This window comes from Salvelinus alpinus, chromosome 9 (genome assembly GCF_045679555.1).
Source record: "Salvelinus alpinus chromosome 9, SLU_Salpinus.1, whole genome shotgun sequence".
Taxonomy (NCBI): domain Eukaryota; kingdom Metazoa; phylum Chordata; class Actinopteri; order Salmoniformes; family Salmonidae; genus Salvelinus; species Salvelinus alpinus.
Window position 1 is genome coordinate 52,660,885 of NC_092094.1, and position 16,405 is coordinate 52,677,289.

Here is a 16,405-nt window from a genome sequence, read left to right on the forward strand (position 1 = left end):
TAGGCTAAGGTACAGGCAGGGAATAGGCAAAAGGCGTCATTAGTGAGGCAGGCAAAAACTATCATACACGGTAGGATTCAATTACGGGAAAAACAGAGCTCCGAATAGAAGTGTGTCACAAAACAAACAATACCTCACAATGATGGGGTGCAAAGAACTGAACTAAACAGTGTGTGATAATGACATACAGGTGTGTGATCAGAATTCAGGTGATTGGGATCTGGAGAGTGAGCTGCGTTCAGGGGATCTACGTTTTTGAGAGTGTGAGTTGGAAGCAGATGTTATAGCTGTAACCCAAATCTGCTCGTCGGGCTCTCAACGATTACCGATGGGTGGTCGTTGACCAGCTCCATTATTGCAATCCTTATAATAATAAAGATAGATTATTTGAAGAAATAACAAAGTCTCTCTCACTTGGTTAGAATTTACACCACAGCACTCACTCCTCTCATCATGAATTGCTTGACAGGCTGGCCATGGCCCACATCAAGGCCAGCATGCCAGGCACACTAGACCCACTCCAATTTGCCTACCTCTCCAACAGATCCACAGAAGATGCCATTTCCATCATGATTCACAAGGCCCTAACACATCTGGACAAGAGGAACAGCTACAGTATATGATCATTCTGTTCATTGACTACAGTTCAGCATTCAACACTATTGTTTTCCTCCAGGCTCGGCACCAAGCTCAGAACCCTGGGTCTGGACACCACCCTCTGCAACTGAATCCTGGACTTCCTGACGGGCAGACCACAGGCTGTGATGATTTGCAGCAACACCTCCTCCACACTGACTCAGTGTGTCCTCAGCCCTCTGCTGTAGTCCCTGTTCAGATACGACTGCGTGGCTTTGCACGACACCAACTCCATCATCAAGTTTGCTGAAGACACCACGGTTGTAGGCCTGATAACCAACAACGACGAGTCAGCCTGTAGGGAGGAGGTAAGTGAACTGGCATTGTGGTGCCAGGACAACAACCTCAACATCAGCAAAACAAAGGAGTTGATTGTTGACTTCAGGAAGCAGAGGAGGGAACATGCCCCGATTCACATAAACGGGACTGCAGTAGAAAGAGTCAGAGTCACGCACACCCACACAGACTTACACACATCCACAAACACATCCACACACACACACACACACACACACACACACACACACACACACACACACACACACACACACACACACACACACACACACACACACACACACACACACACACACACACACACGCACGCACATCCGCACACACACGCACGCACGCACGCACACACACACACACACACACACACACACACACACACGAACATTCATGCTACACACACATCACAACAGACTCTTATTTACTATTGCTAATGCTGCACAATTTAACCACTTTCCCCCCAAACCCATTTCTCTGATACATGTTTAAATGTTGTACTATAAAACACTCCTATAATTGCAAGCTTCCATTGTATCTCATCAGCCTTGGCTAACAGCATGTTTCTTCACTGACCTGTCCACTCAAGGCAATCCAACTTAAATTTGCGCATAAACTCACATACAGTAGGGGAGGGTCGGGTAAGTTGAACCAAAGAGGTAAGTTGAGACACCTTTGTTTCTAGGAAACCATACACAAAATTAATAATTTCACCAAATATTTAGGATGAGGTATTCATGTCATGGAGTCTATGAAACTAAGCAAATTAGGTCCAAATTAGGTCTGGGAAGAAAACACTTCAGTTTGCTCAACTTGCCATTGGCTCAACCATTGGCTCAACATACCCCAAGGCAAACATTTGGACTATATTAGCCCACACAGCTACAAGGATGCACTTACATGCTTGGTTTGTGACCTTATATTGAAGCTTAGAGAGACCCCAACTGATGTATAGAACAATTGTACAATTATCTTCTTTGGTTTAGATACAAGCATCATGAAATAGTTAGTTTTTTGGACCTAATTTGCTTTTTGCTTAACTACAAATTGCAAATTAGGTCCAAAAAACTAACTATTTCATGATGCTTGTATCTAAACCAAAGAAGATAATTGTACAATTGTTCTATACATCAGTTGGGGTCTCTCTAAGCTTCAATATAAGGTCACAAACCAAGCATGTAAGTGCATCCTTGTAGCTGTGTGGGCTAATATAGTCCAAATGTTTGCCTTGGGGTATGTTGAGCCAATGGTTGAGCCAATGGCAAGTTGAGCAAACTGAAGTGTTTTCTTCCCAGGCGAAATACAAGGCATTATCGCTGTGACATGAGGTAACAACAGGGTTATGTTAAAAGTGTTAAAAAAGTACAAAGTGTTTGTTAGGTGTTAAGCCTGTGTTATAAGATACTTCAAATTATTAAAAGACAAAAAAGCTATTGTGACAGTGTTGAATTGTGTTTGGGAAATAAAGATAGACACAGATTTTAAAAAGTAGTGGTAATATTTGATTCAGTACAGAAATTTGAAGCTGTCTTAACTTACCCTGTCCCGCAGCTCAACTAACTCCATACCCAGGATAAGTTGTGCCAAGAGACCACTTTTTTTTCGGACAGGCTATGTTTTCTAAACTGCAATGTTTACATGAATTCTGATTATTTCCAGGGATACACAACATCCTGAAATATATGAAGATATCTTTGTTAGAAAGTATACTATATTTCCCTTAAAGGAGTGATGCTGAATGTAAAACATGGCTCATTTGAACCCTTCTCCCCTACAGTACCCACCTCTGAGGCACAACCCAAAGAATGGGTGAGGCAATCTGGAGGTGTTTTGAGTTAGTTTTTCCCCCATGCCTCATCATATTAAATCAAGGGAAATGTGCCAGTGTTTAGGGTACAGTTTCATTAGTTCTGCCTTTAAATAACTGGGAACATTTTAGATTATGATACAGCTGGGTAGTATTCATTAGGTCACACATTAGGTCACACAGCAAAACGTTTTGCAACAGAAAACAAAAATGATAAATTCTTACAGTTTTTTCCAACTGCTTACACACGTTTTCAAAACGGTCTCCTTTTTTTCAAAACTCTACACACAATTCCCAAAACTGCACACACAAAATGCAAAATGCCTCACATCTCCTTCAAAATGTAACACTGCATTCAAAATGCCATAAACACATGTCAGAATGAAGCATTTGCATCAAATGGCAAACACTGCTTTCATAATAGTAAATTTTTGGATATACCATGTAAACAATGTTGTTCTAAATCTAAAGATCTTTGGTCTTTCATAGGCTTATATCTACATTTCAATACAATGTTCTACAGTGAAAGTAATCTGCTGAGAGGGGTAACAAGTACACTGTAAACACCAATGCAATGTAGAAACAGAAAATATTTATTAGGCCAAACATTACTGTTGTATACAGTAGCATACTGTATACTCCAATTGTGTGTGTGGGGTCCCGGGGGGGGCAGTCCAGGAATTGGTAGGGGGGGGGGGGCAGTCACCAGTGCTAAGCTATGCTTCATCTCTTCTCCGGCCTGGGTCTGGCCACAATACTTCGTTCACATCACAAGATACGTTTTCTCTTGCCAAACATCGAGGGAAGTATCTCCTAGCATGGCGTATCCAACCTTGGACAGGTGCAACCTCTATGTCCCCACATGCGTCCTCCATTGCCTGGAGAAGCAGCATGCGGGCATAGGGTTGGGCGATCATACACTTTCCAGCGCCAGGCTGAGAAAAATTCCTCTATGGGATTTAGAAACGGTGAATATGGGGGTAGGTACAAAACTACAAATTGTGGATGGGTGGCAAACCAGTTTTGGACTTGAACAGCCCGGTGAAAACTAACATTGTCCCATAAAACCACAAATCTAGCAGGCTCCTGATCTGGATCAGGGACAAGCATTGTGTAAATTGCATCCAGAAAAGTGAGCATATGGCCGGTGTTGTACGGACCCAGTGTGGCATTGTGATGGAGGACCCCGTTTTGAGTGATGGCAGCACACATAGTTATATTACCTCCACGCTGTCCAGGGACATTGGTAATTGCCCTCTCTCCTATTACATTTATTCCGCGGATGAAGCCAACCTCATCCACATAAATAAATTCATGGCGAATTACATGGGCATCCAGCTCCAATACTCTCTGTAACAGACAAAAGGATATACAGATGAGTAAATATGGTATGTCTGAAGTACTGGAAGTAGTGTTGCATACATACCTCTACAAAGTCATGTCGCATATTCTTGACTCTGTCAGAGTTTCTTTCAAATGGCACCTTGTAAAGTTGTTTCATCGTCACTCGGTGCCCGTTGGAGGATGCGTTGTATGGTCGACTGGCTTTAAATATGGTGTCATTATTCAAGATATGCTCTCTTATCTCTCGAATCCTAATTGCATTGTTGGCCAAAACCATATTTATAATTGCAGTCTCTTGTACATCTGTAAACAAGCGTCCTCATCCTCCATGATGTCTTTGCCTTTCCACTCTGTACAGAATTCAAACACAGTATGTGTTCAGCATAGGAACTGTAAACAATGTACAGAAAAATGTAGTACAGCATGATAACCAACTTCATTCATTCAATGCAGTGCAGTAAATGGATGGCTTAGAGTTACAAATGTTTATGCAATACTATGCAGTCATACGTATTTTACAGTACATTACTGTAATGCTAAAATAGTCATTAGATAGTTGCATACCTGTTCTCATTTCTGAAGGTTCGAATTATGGACGCCACTGTAAATCGACTCAAGTTGGGCTGGACTCTCAGTCCAGCCTCTCTCATGGTCAAACCGTGGTTGATCACATGATCAACAAGTGTTGCCCTAATCTCATCAGAGATGGCTCTCCTTCCTTCTCTTCTTTGCCCTCGTCCTCTTCTTCATCTTCCTCTCCCTCCTACTCCTCTTGCTCTCTGTCCATTGTTGGCATCCATTGTTCAAAACAGGTAATCTGACCTTTGACCTATTTATAGGTCTATACTACAGTAAAGCAGTGATTGGTTAGTGATCAGTTAAGCTATTAGTGTTTGCACATGTGAGGAGTGTGTGTGTGACCTGGTGAATAAGTGTAGCATTTTGATTGGTTGTGTTTGGGAAAGGAAAGCAAGTCACTTCCTGTTAGATTTTTGTGTTTTACGTAGAGAATTGTGTGTAGTGTTTTGAAAAAAGTGTTTTATGCAATTGACAACTGAGTCAAAGGCTGAGAAATAGCTTATGGTTTCGGATATTTGGTGTGTAGTTTTGCACTTTGAGTGAGAGGTTTCAAAAATCGTGTGACATGAAACGATTTTGTGTGTAAGCAGTTGGAAAAAAAGTTCAGGTAGTCCCTCCCTATTTTAGTCCGTTTTCTTTCATTTGATGCCTCATGAACACAACTCTCTTGGTCATGCTATCTGCTACATGTGATTTGGGTTCCAATTCATGCCTACAGTTTGTTTGTTTGATGACAATCATTCCGTCCTTAACTAGATGAAATTCTACCCAGAATTTGGGAAATAGGCAGAAATCCTTTCTATAAGTGCAACACTAGCGAGGCAGAACATTTCTGTCCTGTCAACCGCTATCTTTGTTGTGCTTGAGATCAGAGGTAACAGGGTTTGAATGGTTGTATCTTATTTGTCTATCAGTTCCAGAGGTGTACGTATAATGATTGTACCTGACTGAGGTGTGGACTCGAGTCACATGACTTGGACTCGTGTCAGACTCGAGTCACTAATATGATGACTTGCAACTCGACTTTGACTTCAACACCAATGACTCGTGACTTGACTTGGACTTGAGACTTATGACTCGACCTGACTTGATACCCTCCTCAAGCGTGTGTGTGTGTGTGTGTGTGTGTGTGTGTGTGTGTGTGTGTGTGTGTGTGTGTGTGTGTGTGTGTGTGTGTGTGTGTGTGTGTGTGTGTGTGTGTGTGTGTGTGTGTGTGTGTGTGTGTGTGTGTGTGTGTGTGTGTGTGAGAGAGAGAGAGAGTGAGAAGGTTGGGCGATTGTGTACAACCCTACATCTCTCGATTGCGCCCTATAGCCATCCTCGATAGTCGATCACTATTGGGGGGGGGGGGGGGGGGTCTTTCTCATGGCTACCCATGTATTTCCATGGAAATATAACGTTTATTTGGAAAGTAATAAATATATAGATATTTTTGAAAGCATTCATGATTTGCGTAAATGTAATATACTAACTATTACTCTTGTTAAAAATGGTATTACATTTGGTGAAGAGCACATTATGACTTGTTTAGGACTCGAAACTCAAAGTTTAGGACTTGAGACTTGACACTCGGACTTGCCTGTCTTGACTTGGGACTTGACTTGGGACTTGAGTGCTAACACTTGAGACTTACTTGTGACTTGAAAAACAATGACTTGGTCCCACCTCTGGTACCTGACACATACTGTTCATACAGAGTGTACAATCATTATAACCTATAGCCATCAACCAAGTTGGAGATAATGGCCCTTGATATTTCACTCTGTCCCCATTTCTCTAAGGTTTTATATGATTATGACTACCATCACACACTTCTGGCCATGTTGGCTGAATGTTGTTCAATTGATATATTATTACAGGGTAACATACACTACAACCTTCTTTAGGGCTGTGTAATCTTTTTTACTGTCAGACAGGAAGGAAGACACGCACACACACAGAAAAAGGGCCTGTGAGTGGGCTGGAAACATGTCTTAATAGTTTCGTTCCCCAGCTGGCCCAATTACCTGGATGTCTGCTTCCCAAATGGCAACCTATTCCCTATTTAGTGCACTGGGCCCATAGGGCTCTGGTCAAAACAAAGTAGTGCGTGATGTAGGAAATAGGGTACCATTTGGCACGTAAGCCTACAACTAGCACTGACGCCAACCAGACCTTTTGTTGAGCCACTCATGTAGAATACCTAATCACATTAAAGGATATTTTCCACATCAATATTTGCTTTGGAACAATTTTCTTTCACTGTAGTTTCAAAGCACCTCTTTGAAAATCCACCCACTGCTTGTACATGTAAAGTGGGCTCTTGTCATTGTTCGGGTGAGAGTGTGCATGGGTGTACATATGTTCTGCTGATAACCCCCTTATTAATAATTCCATCTATTGATATTTAAAGTAGGCTAATAAATGCAGTCTCTAGTTTAGTGGGTACTTAATTGTTTACTATAGAGACGGGTTAGCTGAGAACGTCACAGAAACGATGTGCGCACTTCAATGGGGCAAAAAGCTCCCCCTCCCCGGCGCAGCGCCAGGGTCCCCAGCATTACGCACTCAAGCCACCATCAGTACGCACACCTGCCTCCCCCCCGTCACGCGCATCAGCAATCATTGGACTCAACGTGGACTCAATTACTTATGTCATTACCTTCTCTATATCTGTCTGTTCCCAAGCTTTGTTCCCTGCTTCGGGATTAATTGTCTCATGTTCGTGTTACCCGTGTTCTGACGCTGTTCCTGTCTGGTTTCCTTTCAGTTCCCAAATAAATGTCTGACTCCCCGTACCTGCTTCTCCTGTCCAGCGTCAGTCCTACCAGTGTGTTGTGATTCTGGATGGCCCGATAGTTAGCAACAATGACAGGAAGCTCATGGTTGCTCGTTTCAGCTAATTTGATCTTGTTCTTGATACCATGTCTTGTTTTGAAGTGTTTTTACTGATGTCACGTCTATGCTAATATGGCTAAAATTCCCTAGCTAGCTAACCAACAACTGTAACAATGTATTTGAAAGACAACAAGAGCTCATTGTGCAAATCTATTTATGTTTTCAATATACATTGGAGACGATATATAGTTTACATGTTGTCAACAATCTAAGCCAACCCTGTCTGTTTTGCACCATAGTTGCACACGCGTCGGTTTTGTTACTAAACAGCCAACCTGCCTATATGATAGACAAACCTAAACTGGCCTTGGAACCGTAGTTTGCATAAAAAGGCTTGAAAAGAAGACATTTACATTTCAAATTTGTGGAGAAAATAATATGTATTGCTCTGTTACCATACATGAACTAGTGAACTGTTCTGTCTCAGGTCAACAATAATAATTGATCCTTGAATGCCAAAAGCTTCCTGTTTGTGTAGAGACCATCTCTCTTTGTGGGAACATTTAGAACCAGTACACACTCAGGTTGTACAACTGATGTATAACACATTTGGTTGTGATGAAACTGATATTTTGGTGACACAATAGACAGTGCCAAATGTGTGTACAGGGACTCTAAATATAACTAGGCAAGTCAGTTAAGAACAAATTCTTATTTACACTGACGGCCTAACCCAGACGATGCTGGGCCAATTGTGCACCGCCCTATGGGACTCTCAATCAAGGACGTATGTTTTTCAGTCTGGATTCGAACCAGGGACTGTAGTGACGCCTCTTACACTGAGATGCAGTGCCTTAGACCGCTGTGCCACTCGGGAGCCCCATGTAAAGCATGATCAAAAGTCCATATGGAGTATATCTGTTTCTGATTTGACCAGTGATTGGATGGTGGGACAACCAGAGGGAATGCATGAAGTTGGAGATCAAAGCCAAATGCAGTGAAGCAGAGAATTTTCCATTTTAGGGAGAGAGAGAGAGAGAGAGAGAGAGAGAGAGGCCGATAGAGGAATGCAATGTCTCTCAACACTTCACTTAGCATGCCAGAACAGACAAACAGTCTCTAGTGACCAGCTATTTTCCCTCTGCAGTCTCTGCCAGTCATCTGCTCATAGACAGCTGACAGAGATGGGAGACCATGACAGTGATGACACACACCAGCTAGTCTGTATCAACAAAGGTGTAGGATAACTGTCCAACCTAAATATATAAAAAGTTTCAAAACCTATCAGCTACTTTTCGTGGGTTTGGAACTAAGAAATATGAAGTCTTGACATCACTTTGGCCTTGTTTCAACTGCTTGGAATAAAACTTTCAAACAACACTACACTGTTGTCATGACATTGGCCTGTGGGTAAGGTTTATGACCCCCCCATATATACCTTTCTCCCTTCCCTCTCTCTCTTGACTCTACTGAAGGACTCTTGAATAGCCTTTGTTAAACATAGAGAGTCTGGGAGCATCAAACGGTGGGGGGAAAGGAACCATATTTCGGCAATCCAACCAGTGGAGAAAATGCGTTGGCACTTAATGAGACATTATGACTGATGGCAGGACGACATAAACTGTATCTGGGAAAGTCTACACATTCTAGTTATCAGATTCACATGGAATTGTTGTGCAATTTAAATGTTTAAATATGAAACTATTTGTGAAAAGATTAAATGTAATCTTAGCTTCCAAATGAGAGAATTGGGTTTTCATAAGGTTAGAGCTCTGCTCAATCAGTGGCCCGCCCCTGTGAAGAGACATTGGTTATAAACTATGAAACACACCCTTCTCTCCCTCCACTATATAAGCCCTTGACGAAAATGTAACGCCCGGTTCCGAGTACACGAGGCCTGCAGCCTCTGCGTTAAAAGGGCAAATAACTTGCTGTTCCGGGTACATTAGGGTGACGGTCCGATGTCAGAATGATTCAGATAATAATCACAGAACTAAGCCAACCTCAGCGTGAGCTTTTTTTGCCAATGGTATGAACTTTGAACTCTTATTCACTACAGAAGTGATACCTCCTAGTCTATGAGTTAGAAACGGCCGCTGTAAACGTGGGCTAGGAAAGGACGGACGACGTATGCAGTCTAACACACAACGACGATACTACAACGTATCCCATTTACCACCAGAGACATTCTTCCGAGGACAGCAAGATCTCTATTGGGCAACACGGCCAGCATCTACGACCAACCTACCGAAGCGCAGCTCAGAGTAAATATTTATTGCATTTCCCTTTTCCAAATGGGCGGTAATTTAGAATGCATAAGATACTGTATTTACGATAGCATAGCTTCTCCCTTTGTTCCTCAGTCTTCCCGCTTTTTCACTCAAACCCAACCCCCTTTCCTTTGTGTAACCAGCCGTCATGTCGGCTCCGTCCACCAGGGACGTTTTCTGTATGACATAATTTGCATTCTGTGTATATGTAATTCTGTGTGATTAGTTAGGTATTTAGTAAATACATAATTAAACCCAATTTTGTATTGCTGATTCAACTTGTTAGCCAGGGTTCGTGAAGATAACCAAGAATTTAAAACTTTCCGATGAGACTGAAATAAGGTGACGATTTATATTGACTGCTATTGATGTAAAATATTACTAGGTCTTTAAGAGTTTTTTTGGAAGATAACAGCTCTATAAACACTCTTTCGTGGTGCCCCGAATTTCTAGTTAATTACATTTACATCATTAGCTTAATCAGGTAATATTAATTACAGAGAAAGGATTTTATAGAATAGCATGTCATATCACTTAATCCGGCATAGCCAAAGACACGACACTGTGTAAAGCCAACTCTTTAAATCATGCTTACAAACACTCACATCACTGCTTACCTTGTTGAAGAGGCCATTCATCCTAAATATTGAGGCCTGGTTTACCAGACCCAGATAAAACTGTCCTGGACTAAAAATCACTTAACATGTAGATTCTCCATTGAACATGCTTTTTAGTCCCGGACTAGGCTAAGGGCTCTTAACAATATGTATCGCTGAAGCGTAATTCCCAAATGAGCCGACATATGCAGTGTTTACGCGGAACTTCCGCGATATGGATTGAATAGAGCCCTTTTATTCTTTGTCCGGGAAACCAGCCCTGAGAGAGCTTGTGTCTAGGGTGATATTAACTTATTTGGTTGTGGATGTGCCTTAAGCTTCAGTAGTCTTGTAAACACTTATAGCCTACCTGGTCAAATTTTGTTGACTGACACTACTATGTGACATGTCTAACAGAGGGACACAACCCAAATCCTCAGTCCTATTATAGGCCTTTGTTTTTCTGTTTGGAAGGGCACTGAGGCTGGGAAAGGAGCTTTGCTGTCTGGTATTTGTCTGGTGCCGGGGCACATTGTCTATTTCTGTTTCACTTATTCCAAGCAGTCAGCATTGGCACATAGTGCTGTCTTAATCTGTATTTGGCCACAAACGGGTACACACGGGAGGATAGAAGATGGAGAAATAGAGACTAGAGGTCACAGGATTTATTTAATAACTTGACATTATGTTACAGTATCAATCTTGTAATTGTTTCCAATATGCCAACATTTGAATGAGAGATACGGCTATGTCCTCCCATGTCCATTCCTCTCGAGATTTCGACCGCTGCTGCTGCTGCCCGTTACCACGCTGCTTGGTCCGGTTGTGGTGGGTGATTCTGTAACGCTCGTCGTTGGAATGAGAAGAGGAGGACCAATGCGCAGCGTGGTAATTATTCATTTTAATAAGAATACTTAAACAAAGAACAAAAACAATAAACCGACAAAACGAAACAGTCCTGTATGGTAGACACAGGAACAATCACCCACAACCCACAATGACAAACATGCTACCTAAATATGGCTCCCAATCAGAGACAACGACTGACACCTGCCTCTGATTGAGAACCATATCAGGCCAAACACATAGAAATAGACAAACTAGACATACAACATAGAATGCCCACTCACATCACACCCTGACCAAACAAAACATAGAAACATACAAAGCAAACTATGGTCAGGGCGTGACAGGTGTTTTTGACCCCTGAAGGGGAATTGATAATCATTCATATGACCTGAGCTTTAGATGGGGTTATGATGTAAGAAATCTTGAGTTCAGGAGTAGCATTTTGAGTCTGCAAATTTACAGCAGTTCAGCAATTTTTGGGGATGAATCTTATTCTGGAGGCAGCTCTGCAGTGGTCACTAGCTAGCATCACAAAGTCATAACATCTGATTTTAAACCTAACCCTAACTTTAACCCCAACGTAACCACACTGCAAAAAAATAAGAACTGAAAGTGATGCTCCCAATAGGCCACCCCTCCTGAAAATAACCTGATTACCCAAACATAGGTTAATTTAACCATCAGTTTGGTTTTTATTCACTCATGCTGGGTTGACCTAGCAGCTGGATCTTTTTTATTGTAATCCATAGGTAATTTTCAGGTCACGTGGCCTATTGGGGGTGTGGCTTTCCTAGTTATTCTTGGAGACCCGTGAGAGTAAATGTCATTCCTGTTCATCAATTTAAGTTGTACATTGTAAACAAAAATCTTCCTTAAATATTTATGCACATTACATATTTTAATATAAATTTAATAACATTATTTAAATATTTTAACAAAGTGGTAATTATCCCAACATTGGGATATGCATAGGCACTTGAGAAACATTTATTTTTTATTTTGGAAACGTTTTGTCACATTTCCTTTAAAAACAGCTCATATATGTTTTTGTACATCATTGTATACACATAAAAACGGCATAAAAGCATAAAACAGCATTTGAATATAACATTTAAATGTGTTAAGAAACTCATACTCTTGTGTAAGCCTCATTAAAGCTACAGAAGTGTCAGTGCTCAAACTTAGCGCGTGATGACAATACAACACATGAACCATAATGTACTTACTCTTACGGGTGGCCAAAAATAACGATCAGAAAATCACACCCTTACTAAGACATGCCTCCAGTCATAAAAAAGAAAACGACCCAACTAAGTGACCCATCTGGTGGTGTCAAAATAACCCGACATGTATTCTGTCCAAGTGTAAGCAGGCTACTGTCTGCTGTGGTGGAAAAAGTACCCCATTTTCATACTTAAAGATACCTTCATAGAAAATGACTCAAGTAACAGTGAAGTCACCCAGTAAAATACTACTTGAGTAAAAGTCTAAAAGTATCTGCTTTTAAATATACTTAAGTATAAAAGTAATAGTAAATGCTCAATTATACTTAAAGTAACTGTCCCGTGCGTCCAGATTTCTATGACAGATGACCAATAATTAATTACAATATGAGTGAAATACTTTTCCTATAAGTGCACAAGGCGAGACCCAGATGCAGACACAGGAGGCAGATGGTTAGTCTTAGATGTTTATTTATATCCAAAAGGAGTAGGCAAGAGAATGGTTGTGGACAGGCAAAAGGTCAAAACCAGATTTCTGAGTCCAAGAGGTACAGAGTGGCAGACAGGCTCGATGTCAGGGCAGGCGGATACGGAGTCCAGAAAAAAACAGTCAAGGGTCAAAACCGGGAAGACCAGAAAAAGAGAATAGAAAACAAGAGCACGGGAAAACACGCTGGTTGACTTGAAAACACACAAGACGAACTGGCACAGAGAGACAGGAAACACAGGGATAAATACACTGTGGAAAATAAGCGACACCTAGAGGAGGTGGAGACAATCACAAGAACAGGGGAAACAGATCCGGGCGTGACATTTCCTTTTCTGTGTTGGAACGGTGTGGGCATACCCCAACAACAGAATGGTGTGGGCGTATACTGTTCATTAAAAATATTCACGTTAGTAGACCACTGATTGGCCAGCTCAGCCAATGAGGCAGTGTGACGTCATTCTCTATGAGGAAATAGCAATCATTTTTTAAACGGTCCGTTTGAGATATAAGTTTGAGGTGGGACAGTCACTGGACAGTTACTTTAAGTAGCCTGTCAAAGTAAATGATAACAAATAAAATTAGAATTACAAACGTATGGTAAAAACAAACAAAATGGCCTGGCCTTACTTAATTTGTGAGCTCCCTTAACAGCCTCTTCCAGGTAGCTTTAAAGTGTATAGTACACAGTCTCATTAACTTCTCTCCTAAGACACCTGCCTTTCAAAGGGAGAGATACAGAATCATTGCTAAACTCATCAGAAAACTTGGTAGGGGACATTCCATCAGTCCTGGACGAAAGAAAATAAGCATGTACTTAGTTTTCACTATGCTACATCTTAATCAGTCCTACAAATTCTATATCTTAATCGAGCTTACTGGATCTTGGGCAGGAAGTCTTGATAAAACCATGCGTATACAGTGCCCTGTTAATAGGCACCTTCTAAAGTAAACAATCCCAGAGCCCTTTTCTTGTAATCTTATCATTTTGACCTCTTGCATTGACATACAGTACCAGTCAAAAGTTTGGAGACACCTACTCATTCCAGGGTTTTTCTATATTGTAGAATAATAGTGAAGACATCAAAAGTATGAAATAACACACATGGAACCATGAGGTAACCAAAAAAGTGTTAAACAAGTCAAAATATATTTTAGATTTTAGATTCTTCAAATAGCCACCATTTGCCTTGATGACAGCTTTTTTTCCCAACAGTCTTGAAGAAGTTCCCACATATGCTGAGCACTTGTTAGCTGCTTTTCCTTCACTCTGCTGTTCAACTCCTCCCAAACCATCTCAATTGGGTAGAGGTCGGGTGATTGTGGAGGCCAGCTCATTCTTGGTCAAATAGCCCTTACACAGGCTGGAGGTGTGTTGGGTCATTGTCCTGTTGAAAAATAATGATAGTCCCACTAAGCGCAAACCAGATGGGATGGCGTATCACTGCAGAATGCTGTGGTAGCCATGCTGGTTAAGTGTGCCATGAACTCTAAATAAATCACAGACAGTGTCACCAGCAAAGCACCCCCACACCATCACACCTCCTCCTCTTCCATGCTTCACGGGGGTAAAAACCTTGGAATGAGTAGGTATGTCCAAACTTTTGACTGGTACTGTATGTCCTGTACTGACTGTCCCTGTGACATCAACTAGTCAAAATATGAAACCTGTTGTTTAACAAATCTGCTAGGTCCTTTACTGGCGACTTATCTATTTGCCAGGGGAAGCTTATCTCTAACCCAAGCACCATATGGCGGCCTCTAATTTAATATCAGTCCCAAGCTCAATCCCTCTGTTCATCATGCAACCTTGTATTGAAATTACTCAAATATGGCATTATTAGAGTGCTATCTGAAAGCCACTAAGATTACCATTCACTTTGTTACTTTCACTAGTCTTCATATCTGTTTCCTTCAACTAGGATGTTTTCTTCCCAATAGGAAGACACTCTCATTCGCTACTGCTAATACTCATGGACTCACACTCAAACACTCTCAAACGAGGCGTTATCGAGCACAAGGTGCTATTCTATATGTATGGGAAGCTGCAAGACTATAGAGTCTATAGCAGTGGAAGCTGCTGAGGGGAGAACGGCTCACAATCTGGGACTAGTAGAAAGGTACCATAGTCTCTGGGAGGCTAGAGTAGTCTAAGACTACTGAGTGAGGGTAGAGAAGCCCCACTGACAGCTGTCTATAGGCATTTCTGGGAATTTTCCATGTGGTCTGGGACCACTGTAGTCTGGGACCACTGTAGTCTCTGGGACTACTGTAGTGTCTGGGAGTACTGAGATTTCCTCAAGAACATGATATGTGTACCTCTCGGGCTGGCTGCACTGTGATCGTTGCTGGTGGTGTGGGTGTGAATACCTACGTTTTTAATTGATAATGTTATATAGGGATTCTGTGTGATGTGAAGATCTGAAAAGAGAGAGTACTATTACCGAATATGCTGTAAAATGGGTTACTAGAGATTTGATAAAGTAACAACGTATGTATAGTATAATGAGTTATTAGAGATTTGATGAAGTAACAACGTATGTATAGTATAATGAGTTATTAGAGATTTGATGAAGTAACAATGGAAAAAAATGTATATACAACTTGCATACCCACACGTAGACGTACGTAAGTGGTGTACAAATTATTCAGAGAAATGGGGCTCCCGAGTGGCTCATGGGGCTCCTGAGTGGCGCACTGCATCTCAGTGCTAGAGGCGTCACTACAGACACCCTGGTTTAATTACAGGATGTATCACAACCGGCCGTGATTGGGAGTCCCATAGGGCGCCGCACAATTGTCTCAGTGTCGGTGTAGGCCGTCATTGTAAATAACAATTTGTTCTTAACTGGCTTGCCTAGTTAAATAAAAGTTAAATAAAAAATATAAATGTTCAGAGTGGTCCCTTTACGGATCATTTGATAAAGATAAGGTTAAACCGTTGTATGACTGTCTAAAGGGTCTGGGAAATAAATGTCTCAGACAAAGATTGGTGCATATCCACTTTTGTTAAAAGTACGGGACCTGACTTACCTCTAACCAATAAAGCTATAAACGCTTGGGGCCTCCCGAGTGGTGCAGCGGTCAAAGGCACTGCATCGCAGTGCTAGAGGCGTTACTAGAGACCTGGGTTTATTCCCGGGCTGTGCCACAACCGGCTGTGGCCGTGAGTCCCATAGGACGGCGCACAATTGTTAGGGGAGGGTTTGGCCCGGGGGGCTTTACTTGGCTCTAGCAACTCTTTGTGGCGGGCCGGGTGCTTGCAGGCTGACCCCGGTCGCTAGTTGAACAGTGTTTCCTCCGACACATTGGTGTGGCTGGTTTCCGGATTGGTTTTATTATTACTTATTTTTATACAAATTCATTTAAATTGACTTACTGAAATTCCCTGTGACATCAACTAGTCAAATATGAAACCTTTGGGGCCTCCCGGGTGGCGCAGTGGTCTAGGGCACTGCATCGCAGCGCCAGCTGCGCCACCAGAGTCTCTGGGTTCGCGCTCTGTCGCA